The sequence below is a fragment of the Hypanus sabinus genome, chromosome X2, assembly GCF_030144855.1.
Source record: "Hypanus sabinus isolate sHypSab1 chromosome X2, sHypSab1.hap1, whole genome shotgun sequence".
Lineage (NCBI taxonomy): Eukaryota > Metazoa > Chordata > Chondrichthyes > Myliobatiformes > Dasyatidae > Hypanus > Hypanus sabinus.
Window position 1 is genome coordinate 22,023,240 of NC_082739.1, and position 16,971 is coordinate 22,040,210.

Consider the following 16,971-nt stretch of genomic DNA (forward strand, 5'->3'; position numbering starts at 1 on the left):
CACTAATGCACTCAATAAGGACCTCACCTGCATACTCCACATCCAAGAAAATATTCCCCCCTTTATCCTTGAGTGATCTTACCCTCTCCTTGATCTTGATGCATATGTAGAATGCCCTGTGACTTTCTATAATCCTACTTGCATGGACTTTTCATGGTCCCTCCTGGAATTCTGAATTCCCTTCTTGAATGCTTTTCTGGCTTCTTTATAATCCTCAAGGGTTCTGTTTCTTCTTGACTAAATTCATCACCTCTCTTGATCTCTTACCTTGACATTTTTGTCCTTCCGAGTGGAGCATACCTGTCCTGTAGTCTGTACATTTAGACTTTAAACACGCTCCACATGTCGGATATGTACTTGTGCATCAGCTGCTGTTCCCAATTAACTCTCTCTAGTTCCTGCCTAATGCTCTCATAATTTGCTCTGCTCCAATTAAATACTCTCCTGCAAGCCCTATACTTATCCTTATCTGTAGCTATCTTAAAATTTAAGTGATCACTGCTCCATAACTGTTCATCCACCTGGCCAGGCTCATTACCCAAAGCTGGCCCAGTACAGCCTCTCCTCTTGTTGGATGATCTACATATTGATTTAAGAAACCCTCCTGGATGCACCCAACAAATTTGGCCTCATCTAAACCTCTTATACTGTAAAGGTCCCAGCATATGCTGTGGAATTAAATCCCTCTGACAACAACCCTATTGTTTTCCCTTAGTTTGCCTGTGGAATTGGTGGGGTTGGGGGGCTGTATACAATCACATCAGAGTGAATGTACCCTTCCTGTTTCTGAGTTTTACTGATATAGACTCAGTGGACCAGTCCTCCGTTATGTGCCCTCTGAGTGCAGCTGTGATATTGTCCCTGGTTGGTAGTTCCACTCCCCTTTTCTTTTACCTCCCTCTCTATCTTTTCTAAAACATTGAAACCCTGGGACATTAACCACGCATTCCTATCCGTCTCTCAGCCAAGTCTCCATAATAGCCGCAGTGCGTCGAATCAAATCAGCGAAAATTATGCTGTGGCAACCTACAAGCCTTGCTACATTCAGGCACCAGCATAGCATACCCACAAATCACTAAGCCAAACCTGTACAGTACTTGACAAAAGTCTTAGACATCCTAGATTTTTATAGGGTTTCAGCTGCTATGCTTTCACAGAGCCCTGATCCCAACATCATCAAAGCTGTCTGGGATTTGGTGGAGAGACAGAAGCAAGTGGGACAGCCAAAGTCTGCAGAATAAATCTAGTAAGTTCTCCAAGATGCTTGGAACAACCTACCAGCCAATTTTCTTATAAAACTGCACAACAGTGTACCAAAGAGAATTCAAGCAGTTTTAAAGGCAGAAGGCAGTGACACCAACTGTTTAATTGATTTATATTTTTTAATGTTTACTGCCATTTATAGTAGTTTTTTTGGTATTCAGAAACTTTTCATATCATTATTTTTGAAAGCATGTTTGCTTTACAGAATATTTTTACATATTTACACAGTACTGTACATCTTTCAAATATACATATTTACCTGTTCACACGTTCATTTGTTTATTTCTTTATTTATTTATTTCTTGAGATGCAGGACAGAATAAGCCTTTCCAGCCCTTCGAGCTGCACCACCCAGCAACCCCCCCCAATTTAACCCTAGCCTAATCATGGGACAATTTACAATGACCAACTAACCTAGCAACCCTCATGTGTTTGGGTTGTGGGAGGAAAGTGGAACACCCGGAGGAAAGCCACGCGGTCACGGGGAGAACATACAAACTTCTTGTATGCAACGGTGGGAATTGAACCTAGGTTGCCTCTTCTGTAAAGCATGTGCTAACCACTACACTATTGGGCCTTGCATATTCAAAGAATTAATCAAAGATATTTTTCTTTTGATGAAGGGTCTCAGCCCAAAAATGGACTGTTTATTCATTTCCATAGATGCTGCCTGACTTGCTGAGTTTCTCCAGCATTTTGTGTGTATTTTCCAGGTTTATTTCCACCAATTTCCATTTGTGTATAAAAAGCATCAAACATTGCACATGTAACCTTGAATTGTTTTTTAAGTTAAAAGATTAGGTTTATTTGTCACATGTACATATATGCAGTCAAACATGTCATTTGCATCAAATCGGATCAGTGAGGATTGGGCTGGGCAGTTCACAAGTGTCGCCACTCTTCTGGTGCCAATAGAGAGTGCCCACAACTTTCTAAGCCTAACTTGGACTTCTTTGGAATACATGCCTTTAGATTCTCAGATGTTATAGACTTTAACTAATCAAAAATATTTTCCTCTCTAACAGGGAGCAAAATGTTCCCAGTGCCAGAGTCATAGAAACAATCTGTACCTTGGGTATAAGAGCCTGACGCAACAAGCCAGTGATTTATATGTTTTGTAAGTATTGTAAAATCCTTCAGCATTACACTTTAATTAACCAGTGAGACAGAAGTACAGTACACAATGGTGCTCAGCTAGGTCCAAAGGCAAAACCATGGTTAATTACTCCAGAGCTCATGAAGGTGCAATTATGTCCAGATTCCAAAGGTGCTGCTGCCTAGAGAGAAACAAATTGCTTTTTCTAAAGACTGATGGTCTTACAATTTTCAGATTCAGAGTCAGATTCATTTATTTATCACATGCACATCAAAACATACAGTGAAATGCGCCATTGACGTTAGCAACTAACACACTTAAGATGTGCTGGGGGGCAGCCCACAAGTGTTGCATGGCCACAACACTTGGCAAAACTCAACAAACAATAAAAACAACAGCAAAAAAGCCCCTTTCCTTCCTCCCACACGCATCGACAGTCATCCAACTCCAGGAGAGGAGAGGCCTCCAGTACCCAGTCTCCAGCTTCCAGTTTCCAGGCTTCAGCCATCAGACTTCTGGACTTCTGATCAACCTTTAGGTTTTGATCTTCAATATCGACCCCTGAACCACCTAATGATGGGACCCCAAAATCCAAGCTCAAACTCTGGGTGTGCAGACTAACCAACCCTGATGCCCTGATGCCTCCTGCTCACACAGACATCCAATCCTGGGACAGCCCAATATCCACGAATGTCCTTCATCAGCTGTCTACATTGCTGGACTTCAAGCATACCATATTACAAAGAAAGCAAGAGTGGAAAACTACTTGTTCTCATTCTTAACAAAGGAGGAATAGACTGAGTTATGGGAAGATAGGATAAGTCGAGGGCTTTCCTCTTTGGAGCAAAGGAGGATGAGAGGTGACTTGATAGACATACACAAGGTGATAGGAGGCATAAATTGAGTGGACAGCCAGAGACTTTTTCCCAGGGTGGAAATGGCTAATACAAAGGGGCGTAATTTTAGGTGACTGGAGGAAAATTTAGGGGTGATGACAGAGTTAAGTCTATCACACAGAGAGTGGCAGGTGCATGAAACGCACTGCCAGGGTTTGTGATAGAGGAAAATACATTAGGGACATTAGGCACACGGAAGTAACAAGAACCTAGGGCTATGTAGGAGTGAAGGGTCAGATTAGAGTAGGTTAAAAGGTTGGCATGACATTGTGGACTGAAAGGCCTGTACTGTGCTGTAACGTTCTATGTTCCAAATGGCCAAGAAGGAGGGATCTAAATGGATTCGGAGTTCTGGATTCAGGAGGAAGGATTGAAAAGCAAAATATGTAACAGCAATCTGGTGCATCTGGTAGAGTCACCACCTCATACCTCAGTGAGACAGGTTCGATCATAATCTCAGATGCTGCGTTGTCTGAAGACACACCTTTTGGGCAAGCTGCAATGTCCTTCTTAAAATGAACAATAACACCTAAAACCTGAACTGTGGTAAAATCCTTTAAACAAATGTCATGATGAGGCCAAAATACTCAGGTACAATGAATATAATTCCTTGCTGTAGTATCACAGATACATAGGTACAGATACTGCTGAGAATATAAATTACAGATGCATTATGCAAGACAGTGAAGAGGAAGACTGCAAAACATGACAGTAGTGCAATAAAAAAAACAAAAATTAGAATCATGGTAGTATAAGAGGCATTTCAATTATGAATAAACCTCTCTGAGGATTGACATCTTGTCATGATGGTGTGGGTTGTGAGTTTCTGTGATCCCGTGAGCAATGCTGTCTGGAGTTTAGCCGTCTGGCACTTAGCTCCTGGTCAGGTCACCCATGCCGGTAAGGTCAAGGGTGGAAGTTCCAGATGAACAACGATCCAACTAAAGCCTCAACGGTGGAGCTGGTGGAAGATGATGGCACATCACAATGGCAGTGAAGGTGGAGGAAGGCTGCAGAAATGGAGTCTTGCACTCCATGCCACTGGACCCTGAGCCAGATCTGTCAAGGACCACATGGTGACTGCCCGTGTATCAGCCTCTCCATGTTAAACAAAGTCACGCACAGACATTCTCTATTTAGGGAATCTGCTCTAACATCCCAGATGAGTACCCAGTGTTAGACAATCCCTTAGGAGAACATCATGCTCAACTCGGGTGATCACTACTATTACCACTAATACACTTGTGCTAAATTTAATAATATCAGACACACAAGAAATTCTGCAGATGCTGGAAATCCAAAGCAATACATACAAAGTACTGGCAGAACTCAGTCGGTCAGGCAGCATCTATGGAAATGAAGTACTGAAGAAGAGTCTCAGCCTGAAACATTGACTTTTTATTCATTTCCGTAGATAAGGGATTCACAACCTGGGGTTCACAGACCCCTTGCTTAATGGTATTGGCCCATGGCATAAAAAGTTGTGAACCCCTGCCATAGATGCTCCCTGGCCTGCAGAGTTCCTCCAACATTTTGTGTTCGTTGCTTATTAATATCAGCTTTATTATCAGCAAATCCTCAGTGGAGCCCCTATGGCGGCTGGACGTCATTGAACATCCGGATCACTCATTGTCTATCAGGACAGACAAATGCAAAACCATTATTAAAAGAAGCAAAATGTGATTAAAATGCTCCACTAGACTCCTTATTCATATGGACAACCTCTGTTGGGCTGTCCATTAAGTGCTTGGCTAAATCTTTCCTATCTTTTTGGTATATTCACTGAATGCTTTTGAATTCACCTTTCTCACAAATCTCTTTTCAGCAGTGGAATTAGTTCCGTTCAATGTCAGAGCCTTCTTCCTAGCAATACTACTATTTCTATTCCCCTTTCAACAATTCTCACTATTATTAGTAAGAATGTTTCCACTTTTTCTAAATTTTTAATACTTCATTAAGGAGTTTATAGAAAGTAGCTTCCAGGAGGTAGTTACACCTAAGGAACAGGGCACAGGTTAACACAGGTTATTGGGTTACCATCAGGTGAGGGAAGGGGAAAGGGCAGGTAGTGCAGGGTTCTCCTGTGGCTATTCCCCTCCAGAACAGGTATACCAATTTGGATACCTGGGATAAGCTGTGGCAGCCGGATCTCTGGCACTGAGTCTGGCTCTACAGTGCAGAAGGGAGGGGGAAGAAGAGGAGAGCAGTAGTGATAGGGGACTCCATAGTCAGGGGTACAGACAGGAGATTCTGTGGTCGTGACAGAGACTCACGGATGGTTTATTGCGTCTCAGGTGCCAGGGTCAGGGATGTCTCTGATTGTGTGCACAGCATTCTGAAGTGGGAGGGTGATCAGCCAGATGTCGTGGTACACATCGGTACCAATGACAAAGGTAGAAAGAGTCAGGAGGTCCTGAAGAGTGAGTACAGAGAGCTTGGTAGGAAGTTGAAAAACAGGACCTCGAGGGTAGTAATCTCTGGATTGCTACCTGTGCCACGTGCCAGTGAGGGTAAGAGTAGGGTGCTCTGGCAGATGAACACGTGGCTGAGAAACTGGTGTAGGGGGCAGGGTTTCAGATTTCTAGATCATTGGGACCTCTTCTGGGGCAGGTGGGACCTGTACAACACAGACAGGTTACACCTGAACTACAAGGGGACCAATACACTTGCAGGGAGGTTTGCTAGTGTTTTTGGGAAGGGTTTAAACTAGATTTGCAGGGGGATGGGAACCAGAGTGCCAGAGTAGATAGTGGAACGGGGGTAAAAATAAAGGATGTTAGTAGTTCATGCAAAGTCACAAGTAGTAAGGTTGTGTGTGGTGGTAACAATCTTCTGAGGTGTGTCTATTTCAATGCGAGGAGTATTGTGGGAAAGGCAGATGAGCTGAGGGCCTGGATTGACACGTGGAATTATGATATCATAGGCATTACTGAAACCTGGCTACAGGAGGGGCAGGACTGGCAGCTCAATGTTCCAGGGTTCCGACGTTTCAGATGTGATAGAGGCAGAGGGATGAAGGGTGGGGGGGTGGCTTTGCTAGTCAGGGAAAATATTCGGCAGGACAGATTAGAGGGCTTGTCTACTGAGGCCATATGGGTGGAGCTGAGAAACAGGAATGGTATGACCACATTAATAGAGTTGTATTATAGACCACCCAATAGTCAGCAAGAATTGGAGGAGCAAATCTGCAGAGAGATAACAGACAACTGCAGAAGACAGAAAGTTGTGATTGTAGGGGATTTTAATTTTCCACACATTGATTGGGACTCCCATACTGTTAAAGATCTAGATGGGTTAGAGTTTATGAAATGTGTTCAGGAAAGTTTTCTAAACTTTGTTGAAGAAGTTATTGAATTTTATTGAATTATTGAAGTTACGAGGAATGTTGACAAGGGTAAGGCAGTGGATGTAGTCTATATGGACTTCAGCAAAGCCTTTGACAAAGTTCCACATGGAAGGTTAGTTAAGAAGGTTCAGTCATTAGGTATTAATGCTGGAGTAATAAAATGGATTCAACAGTGGCTAGATGGGAGATGCCAGAGAGTAGTGGTGGATAATTGTTTATCGGGATGGAGGCCGGTGACTAGCGGGGTGCCTCAGGGATCTGTTTTGGGCCCAATGTTGTTTGTAATATACATAAATGATCTGGATGATGGGGTGGTAAATTGGATTAGTAAGTATGCCGATGATACTAAGGTAGGAGGTGTTGTGGATAATGAGGTGGGTTTTCAAAGCTTGCAGGGAGATTTATGCCGGTTAGAAGAATGGGCTGAACGTTGGCAGATGGAGTTTAATGCTGAGAAGTGTGAGGTTCGACATTTTGGCAGGAATAATCCAAATAGAACATACAGGGTAAATGGTAGGGCATTGAGGAATGCAGTGGAACAGAGAGATCTAGGAATAACAGTGCATAGTTCCCTGAAGGTGGAGTCTCATGTAGATAGGGTGGTGAAGAGGGCTTTTGGAACGCTGGCCTTTATAAATCAGAGCATTGAGTACAGAAGTTGGGATGTAATGTTAAAATTGTACAAGGCATTGGTAAGGCCAAGTTTGGAATATTGTGTACAGTTCTGGTCACCGAATTATAGGAAAGATATCAATAAATTAGAGAGAGTGCAGAGACGATTTACTAGGATGTTACCTGGGTTTCAGCACTTAAGTTACAGAGAAAGGTTGAACAAGTTAGGTCTCTATTCATTGGAGCGTAGAAGGTTGAGGGGGGATTTGATCGAGGTATTTAAAATTTTGAGAGGGATAGATAGAGTTGACGTGAATAGGCTGTTTCCATTGAGAGTAGGGGAGATTCAAACGAGAGGACATGATTTGAGAGTTAGGGGGCAGAAGTTTAAGGGAAACACGAGGGGGTATTTCTTTACTCAGAGAGTGATAGCTGTGTGGAATGAGCTTCCTGTAGAAGTAGTAGAGGCCAGTTCAGTTGTGTCATTTAAGGTAAAATTGGATAGGTATTTGGACAGGAAAGGAGTGGAGGGTTATGGGCTGAGTGTGGGTAGGTGGGACTAGGTGAGATTAAGAGTTCGGCACGGACTAGGAGGGCCGAGATGGCCTGTTTCCGTGCTGTGATTGTTATATGGTTATATGGTTAAATCAATATATAGCTGTCCCAACTAGGGAGGATGCAATATTAGATCTCCTATTAGGAAATGAGTTAGGGCAGGTGACGTAAGTGTGTGCAGGGGAACACTGGTTCCAGTGAGCATAACATCATTAGTTTCAACTTGATCATGGATAAAGATAGATCTGGTCCTCAGGTTGAAGTTCTAAACTGGAAAAAGGCCAAATTTGAAGAAATGAGAAAGGATCTAAAAAGCGTAGATTGGGACAGGTTGCTCTCTGGCATGGATGTGATTGGTAAGTGGGAGGCCTTCAAAGGAGAAATTTTGAGAGTGCAGAGTTTGTATGTTCCTGTCAGGGTTAAAGGCAAAGTGAATAAGAATAAGGAACCTTGGTTCTCGAGGGATATTGAAACTCTGATAAAGAAGAACAGAGAGATGTATAACATGTATAGGCAACAGGGAGGAAATAAGATGCTTGAGGAGTATAAAAAGTGCAAAAAATACTTAAGAAAGAAATCAGGAGGGCTAAAAGAAGACACGAGGTTGCTTTGGCAGTCAAGGTGAAGGATAAACCTAAGAGCTTCTACAGGGATGTTAAAAGCAAAAGGATTGTACGGGATAAAGTTGGTCCTCTTAAAGATCTGAGTGGTCAGCTATGTATGGAACCAAAAGAAATGGGAGAGATATTACAACACACAAAATGCTGGTGGAACACAGCAGGCCAGGCAGCATCTATAGGGAGAAGAAGCGCTGTCAACGTTTCGGGCCGAGACACTTCGTCAAGACTAACTGAAAGGAAAAATAGTAAGAGATTTGAAAGTAGTGGTGGGAGGGGGAAATGCAAAATGATAGGAGTAGACAGGAGGGGGTGGGATGAAGCTAAGAGCTGGAAAGGTGATTGGCGAAAGTGATACAGAGCTGGAGAAGGGAAAGGATCATGGGACGGGAGGCCTCAGGAGAAAGAAAGTGGGGGGGAACACCAGAGGGAGATGGAGAACAGGCAAACAACTAAATATGTCAGGGATGGGGTAAGAAGGGGAGGAGGGGCATTAACGGAAGTTAAAGAAGTCAATGTTCATGCCATTAGGTTGGAGGCTACCCAGCCGGTATATAAGGTGTTGTTCCTCCAACCTGAGTGTGGCTTCATCTTGACAGTCGAGGAGGCCATGGATAGACATATCAGAATGGGAATGGGACGTGGAATTAAAATGTGTGGCCACTGGGAGATCCTGCTTTCTCTGGCAGACCGAGCATAGGTGTTCAGCGAAACGGTCTCCCAGTCTGCGTCGGGACTCACCAATATATAAAAGGCCACACCAGGAGCACCAGACACAGTATACCACACCAGCCGACTCACAGGTGAAGTGTTGCCTCACCTGGAAGGACTGTCTGGGGCCCTGAATGGTGGTGAGGGAGGAAGTGCAAGGGCAGGTGTAGCATTTGTTCCATTTACAAGGATAAGTGTCAGGAGGGAGATCGGTGGGAAGGGATGGGGGGGATACAGCTTCTCCCTATAGATGCTGCCTGGCCTGCTGTGTTCCACCAGCATTTTGTGTGTGTTGTTGTTTGAATTTCCAGCATCTGCAGATTTCCTTGTGGGAGAGATATTAAATGGGTTTTTTGCATCTGTATTTACTAAGGAAACTGGAATGGAGTCTATGGAAACAAGGCAAACAAGTAGGCAGGTCATGGAACTTATACAGATTAAAGAGGAGGTGGTGTTTGCTGTCTTGAGGCAAATCAGAGTAAATAAATCCCCAGGACCTGACAGGGTATTCCCTCAGACCTTGAGGGAGACTAGTGTTGAAATTGCAGGGGCCCTGGCAGAAATATTTAAAATGACGATATCCATGGGTGAGGTGCCGGAGGATTGGAGGATAGCTCATGTAGTTCCGTTGTTTAAAAAAGGCTCAAAAAGTAATTCGGGAAATTATAGGCCGGTAAGTTTGACATCAGTAGTAGGTAAATTATTGGAAGGAATACCAAGAGATAGGATCTACAAGTATTTGGATAGACAGGGACTTATAAGAAACAGTCAGCATGGCTTTGGTAGATCATGTTTAACCAATCTATTAGAGTTTTTCGAGGAAGTTACCAGGAAAGTGGATGAAGGGAAGGCAGTGGATGTTGTATACATGGACTTCAGTAAGGACTTTGACAGAGTCCCGCATGAGAGGTTAGTTAGGAAGATTCAGTCGCTAGGTATACATGGAGAGGTAGTAAATTGGATTAGACATTGGCTCAATGGAAGAAGCCAGAGAGTGGTAGTGGAGGATTGCTACTCTGAGTGGAGGCCTGTGACTAGTGGTGTGCCACAGGGATCAGTGCTGGGTCCATTGTTATTTGTCATCTAACTCAATGATCTGGATGATAATGTGGCAAATTGGATCAGCAAATTTGCTGATGATACAAAGATTGGAGGTGTAGTGGACAGTGAGGAAGGTTTTCAAAACTTGCAGAGGGATTTGGACCAGTTGGAGGAATGGGCAGAAAAATGGCAGATGGAGTTTAATGCAGACATGTGTGAGGTATTGCACTTTGGAAGGTCAAACCAAGGTAGAACATACAAGGTAAATGGTAGGACACTGAGGAGTGCAGTAGAACAGAGGGATCTTGGAGTACAGGTACATAATTCCCTAAAAGTGGCATCACAAGTAGATAGGGTTGTAAAGAGAGCTTTTGGTACATTGGCCTTTATAAATCAAAGTATTGAGTATAAGAGTTGGAATGTCATGGTGAGGTTGTATAAGACATTGGTGAGACCAAATTTGGAGTATTCTGTGCAGTTTTGGTCACCTAATTACAGGAAGGATATTAAAAATTTGAAAGAGTGCAGTGAAGGTCTACAAGGATGTTGCCAGGACTTGAGAAACTGAGTTACAGAGAAAGGTTGAATAGGTTAGGACTTTATTCCCTGGAACGTCGGAGAATGAGGGGTGATTTGATAGATGTGTATAAAATTATGATGGGTATAGATAGAGTGAATGCAAGCAGGCTTTTTCCACTGAGGCCAGGGGAGAAAAAAACCAGAGGTCATGGGTTAAGGGTGAAGGGGGAAAAGTTTAAAGGGAAGAGATTGGGTGGGGGGGGCTTCTTCATGCAGAGAGTGGTGGGAGTATGGAATGAGCTGCCAGATGAAGTGGTGAATGTGGGCTCACTTTTGACATTTAAGAAAAACTTGGACAGGTACATGAATGAGAGGGGTTTGGAGGGATATGGCCCAGCTGCAGGTCAGTAGGACTAGGCAAAAAAAAAACGGTTTGGCACAGCCAAGAAAGGCCAAAAGGCCAGTTTCTGTGCTGTAATGTTCTATGGTTCTCTGGTTCTAAGCTTGACTTACTGAAATTCTATTCAGAATTTATTAATTCTACAGAGGCTTTTTTTTTTCTATTCAGCACAGTATTACCAGAAACATCCTCCTGAGATCTGATACCTCCAGCATCTAGGTACACCTAGATCATTCAGACTACTCATCGCCTTCACAACTGCTATCATGAGTAGTAACTGTGTGATCTAGTAACAGTTTACATCGAATTTCCCCAGATGCTCAGCTTTCCTCTCACATCCTGAAGATTTGAAGATTGGTAAATTATGAAGATTATTAAGTTTTTACTTGTCTCAGGTACATCGAATAGTGCATTGATTGCATCAATGATAATCCATGTGTGTGCTGAGGACAGCCGGTAAATGTCACAATGATTCTGGCACCAATGAAACATGCCCACAATTTATTAACCCATACTAATTTATGTCTTTACAATATGGGAGGAAGCCAGAGCATCCAGAGTAAGCCAACACAATGACAGGGAGAAACTCCTTGCCGTCAACAGCGAGAATTGAACCCCAATCACTAAATGGTCACTGTATGGTTAGTAACAGAATCCAAGGAGGATTGATGGGAGCATGGGTAGAGTAAAATAAAAAGGATTTATGTAAATGAATGCTTGATAAAGGGCATAAATGTGGGGAGAGCTGTGGCAAAGAGCTTGATTTTAATTGTACATGGAAGCAGAGGCAGAAGCAGCAGAGGAAGAGTTCAAGGTCAGGTTGGATGCAGAATTCTTTACTGACAAAGCTGAGGCCTTTAATCACTGTTTGGGTTCAGTGAGGAGCAGTTCAGAAAGGATAGTGAAAACATGGCAGGGGATGAGAATCAGAATCAGAATCACTTTATTGCCAGTCTGTGAAATGTACCAGAATTGATCGTGGTTTGGTGCCAAGCATAAAACAGAGAACAATACCATAACAGACAACACTATAGCAACCAACAATTTACAAGACAATCATACAAACAGCCATGAGCAATCAACAATTAGCAGAATGATGACATCAATAATCAAACTGAAATAAATGTGAACATATGAACAGACACAATAATTATCAACAGAACAGGGAGAGCAGGAAAGACTGCTTATCGGATGCCGTGCAGGGACAGTTAGGGTGAGTGAGTTTGGTTGAGAAGCTGGATAGCTACAGGAAAGAAGCTTCAGAAATGATGTGTGGTCCTGGTGGTGATAGCCTTGTAGCGTCACCCTGATGGCATAAATATAGGGAGAGACAGGGTCAGAGGGAAGCAAAGGGTAAATAAATCCAAAGGAGTATTGGAATACAAAAGGTGATGAATTTAAGATATGTAACATTAGAAATAAAGGGAAAAGTTCATCTTCTATAACTTCCACCGCTCCCCCCCCCCCCCCCCCGATTAATCTATCATCTAGATCAGGAGGTCCTAACCTGCTTAATGGCATTGGTTCATGGCATAAAAACAGTTGGGAACCCCTGGTCTAGATAAATTCACCAACAGTTTATCACCATAACAACACTGACCTCACCCCATCAGACATTTCCATTATACTCCCTTCCTCCTCTACCTTTTCTGTAACTCAGAACTATTTTGCGGCTACTTCCCCCTTCCCTCCCAGTCATGATGAACAGTCTCGGGCTGAAACATCAACTGTTTATTCCTCTCCATAGATGCTGCCTGACCTGCTGAGTTCCTCCAGCATCTTGTATATGTGGCTGTGGATTTCCAGCATCTGCAGAATCTCCTGTTTTCAAAGCTAATTTCTCTTTTTCCTAGTTAGATCATAAGACACAGGAGCAGAATTAAGCCATTCAGCCCATTCATTCCATCATGGCTGATCCCAGATCCCACTAAACCCCGTACACCTGCCTTTCTCACCTTCTTTCAGTTCTTTCAAATGAAACATTATCTTTCTTGCTTTTGCCATGGATGCTGCCTGATCTGCTGAGTAAAAAAAAGATTAAAAGATTAGCTTTATGTACATCAAAACATACAGTGTAATGCATCATTTTCTGTCAGTGGCAAACACAGTCTGAGGACGTGCTTGGGGACAGCCCACAAGTTTCGCTATGCTTCTGGTGTCAACATAGCATGCCCACAACTTACTAAACCTAATTTGTATATTTTTGGAATGTGGCTCATCTAGTCTGTGCCTAGCCATTAGAACTGCCTACTCCCATCAACCTGCCCTGGGACCATAGCCTTCCATATCCCTACTATCCATGTACCTTTCCAAACTTCTCTTAAATGTTGAAATTGAACTTGCATACACCACTTGTGCTGGCAGCTTGTTCCACACTCTCAGGACCCTCTGAAGTGAAGAAGTTTCCCCTCATGTTTCCCTTAAACTTTACACCTTTCACCCTTAACCTATGACCTACAGTGGAAAAAACCTGCTTGCATTTACCCTATCTATACCCCTCATAATTTTGTACTCCTCTAACAAATCTCCCCTCAATTTCTTACATTCTAAGGAATACAGTTTTAACCTATTCAATATTTCCTTATAACTCAGGTGTTCCAGTCCCAGCAACATCCTTGTAAACTTTTTCCTGTACTCTTTCAACCTTATTTACAACTTTCCCGTAGGTAGGTGACCAAAACTGCACACAGTACTCCAGTTTAGGCCTCACCAATGTCGCATACAACCTCAAAATAACATCCCATCTTCTGTGCTCAATACTCTGATTTATGAAGGTCAATGTGCCAATTAAGGATAGATTGTCTGCAAAGTCTACATCTCACAAGAGTATGGAATGACTCACGATCAGCCCTGGTACATGAGCCAAGCATGAGATGACAGCAGCAGATTTAGTGTATTCAGCTGCTTTCCAAATTCCTGTCCATGGAGGGTACAAAAAAGCACTGGCTGAATGCTGAAAGTAAATGACTGTAGCTCATCAATATGCAAATGTAATACAACCAACATAAGAAAACAGTTGTTTTTTTCCAAGCATATCCAACATGGGTTCATGGACCATTAAGAAATCTGATGGTGGAGGGGAAGAAGTTTTTCATAAAATGTTGAGTGTGTGCGTTGGTTGTTAATCCAAATGCCACATTTCAATGTATGTTTCAATGCACATGAGGTCAGTAAATCAGAATCAGTAATATAGAACACCACCTCTCCAGTGTTAATTTCATCTGATTGTTTGCTCTTGAAACTTTTTGTAGAGACCAGTGTCCTCAGAAGTTCTATGAACATACATTGCAACCCCTAAAATCCAAAGTGGGTTTTTACTGACAAGCTCTGTCTATACTCCGCAGGCACCAGCATATTCATCTTCCATGTTCCCAGCTTTCAGATATGCACAAGTGCCTTCAGTGTGTCATGATGTGTATGCTGCAAGGATTGATGAATTAGCTAACAGTATTTAATTTGAACAATGTGCACACTATCACCAGCAAGAAAGAATTCAATAGCTAATCTGTCACAAGGAAAATTGTTTCATTTTGGTCATGCTAAGACAAATAGACTTTTAGTTTTAGTCTTTGCTCTTTATTTTGAAGTTCCACTTTGCTGTTATGGACAATTTTATGATGTGGGATTGTTATCAGTAAGAACTCTGTGAGGAGTACTGTACATGTCCATAAAATTGATCATAAATTCTTTATGATTATCCTTATTATCACTCCACAAGTGTTTCCAGTTCTCCTGTGATAGTCACCTATTACATTATATTTGCAACTCGATTGCCTTGAATGGGTCATTAGCCCAACAATATGACTTTTCCAGTGTTTGTCACTGACCAGAAGACAAGCTGCACAGTGACACAGCAATACCCAGAGCAGACCTCCCACTTGCCTGGTGTTAACTTTAGAGATCTTTAGGGCCCAAAAACAGTGATAATGTTGAAAGCCCCAAAGAGCTAATTGCATTGAAAAATTCACACAGAACCCTAAATAGTTAGAAAGGAAAAGAGATGAAGATTAGCTTTATTTGTTACACATACATCAAAACATACAATTAAATTTATTGTTTGGGTCAAAGCAAGTCAGTGAGGATTGTGTCGGGCAGCCCACAAGAATCTTCATGCTTGCAGTGCCAGCAGAGCATGCCCGTAGCTTACTAACCCTAAGCTATATGTCTTTGTAATGTGGGAGAAAACTGGAGCACCCAGAGGAAACCCACAAGGTTTCCTTGGCACATAAGACATATTTCACTCTATATTTCTATATTCTGATGTTTTGATGCACATGTGACAAATAAAGTTAATCTTTATCCTTATGCTTCTGAAATCACTTGAGGGTTACCACCAACACAGTCAGCACAGAACACTCCAAAATCTCTGGAAGAATAGGGAGATTTTACACGCTCCCATGATCATGTGTATGTTTCCCTCCTGTTTCTTCACATATTCCAAAGATGTACAGGTTAGGGTCTAGTGAGTTGTGGGCACCAAATGAGGGCTGTCCCTCAGCATGATCCTCAGACTGTGTTGGTCATTGACACAAATGGTGTCTTTCAGTGTATTCTTCAATGACAAATAAACCTACTCTTATCTTTAATCCTCCAAAACCACTGGAAGAGGATTTTATGGAGGCAATGTCAGAGGAACACTGAAAAGGAGCAAGGACAGCAATATTAAAATCCTCTAATTGACGTAGATCAATCAGAGTATGGGGGCTGCACGGTAGCATAGTTGTGAGCACAACACTTTATAGTACAGGCGACCTGGATTCAATTCTCACCACTGCCTACAAGGATGTTCTCCCCATAACTGTGTGTGTTTCCTCCGGGTGCTCCGGTTTCCTCCTACAGTCCAAAGATGTACCGGCTGGTGGGTTAATTAGTCATTGTAAGTTGTTCTATGATTAGGCTAGGATTAAATTGGGGGTTGCTGTGTGCAGTAGCTCATTATTCTGCACTGTATCTCAATAAGTAAGTAAATAGATCCTGTCAGACACTTGCCACACTCACTGGCTTGCAACCAACCCAGGAACCACTTCCACAATGCACAGCTGGGCCCTGATGCGCCAATCAACATTAACAGTTAGATTCTGGGGATTTTCCTTTCAATAGATGAGATTGCACACTAGGCCTAACCAAATGATTTACTCACATTCAACATGGGAAATCTAATCTCCGCTGCTGTTAATCCTTCTGTTGGTCAATAACAGCATGCTTCAGCACAAGTGTTTGCCAGGCTCCCTTCCAATAAATCAATATTTGTTTACCCAGAGGTTGGAATTGCTTGCATCTGTTTCATGCCTTGATGCCATATTGTGTCTTAAACACTCTTAAACAATAGAGCGGTCAAGCATGAAACAGAGTTCTGTGATCCACCAAATGTTTCCTTTCATTTTCCAAATGTTTCCTTCCTTGTGTTATTAACAATGTCATGACAAGCTCCTTTCTACTTCCTTGTTTCCCATGTTCCTGCAGGTTTTTCATTGAATCAGAATCAGGTTTATCACCAGCATGTGCTGTGAAATTTGTTAACCTAGCAGCAGTTCAATCCAAGAGAAATAAAAAAATAAATAAGTCAATCAATTACAGTATATGTATATTGAACAGAAATAATATATATTAAAAAAGTGAGGTAGTGTCCATTTAGGAATCAGATTGCAGAGGGGAAGAAGCTGTTCCTGAATCGCTGAGTGTGTGTCTTCAGGTTTCTGTATCTCCTACCTGATGGTAACAGTGAGAAAAGGGCATGCCCTGGGAGCTGCAGGTCCTTAGTAATGGACGCTGCCTCTCTGAGACACCACTTCTAAAGATGTCCTGGGTACTTTGTAGGCTAGTACCCAAGATGGAGCCAATTAAATTTATGACCCACTGCAGCTTCTTTCAGTCCTGTGTAGTAGTCTGCCCCCCCCCCCCATACCAGCCAGTGA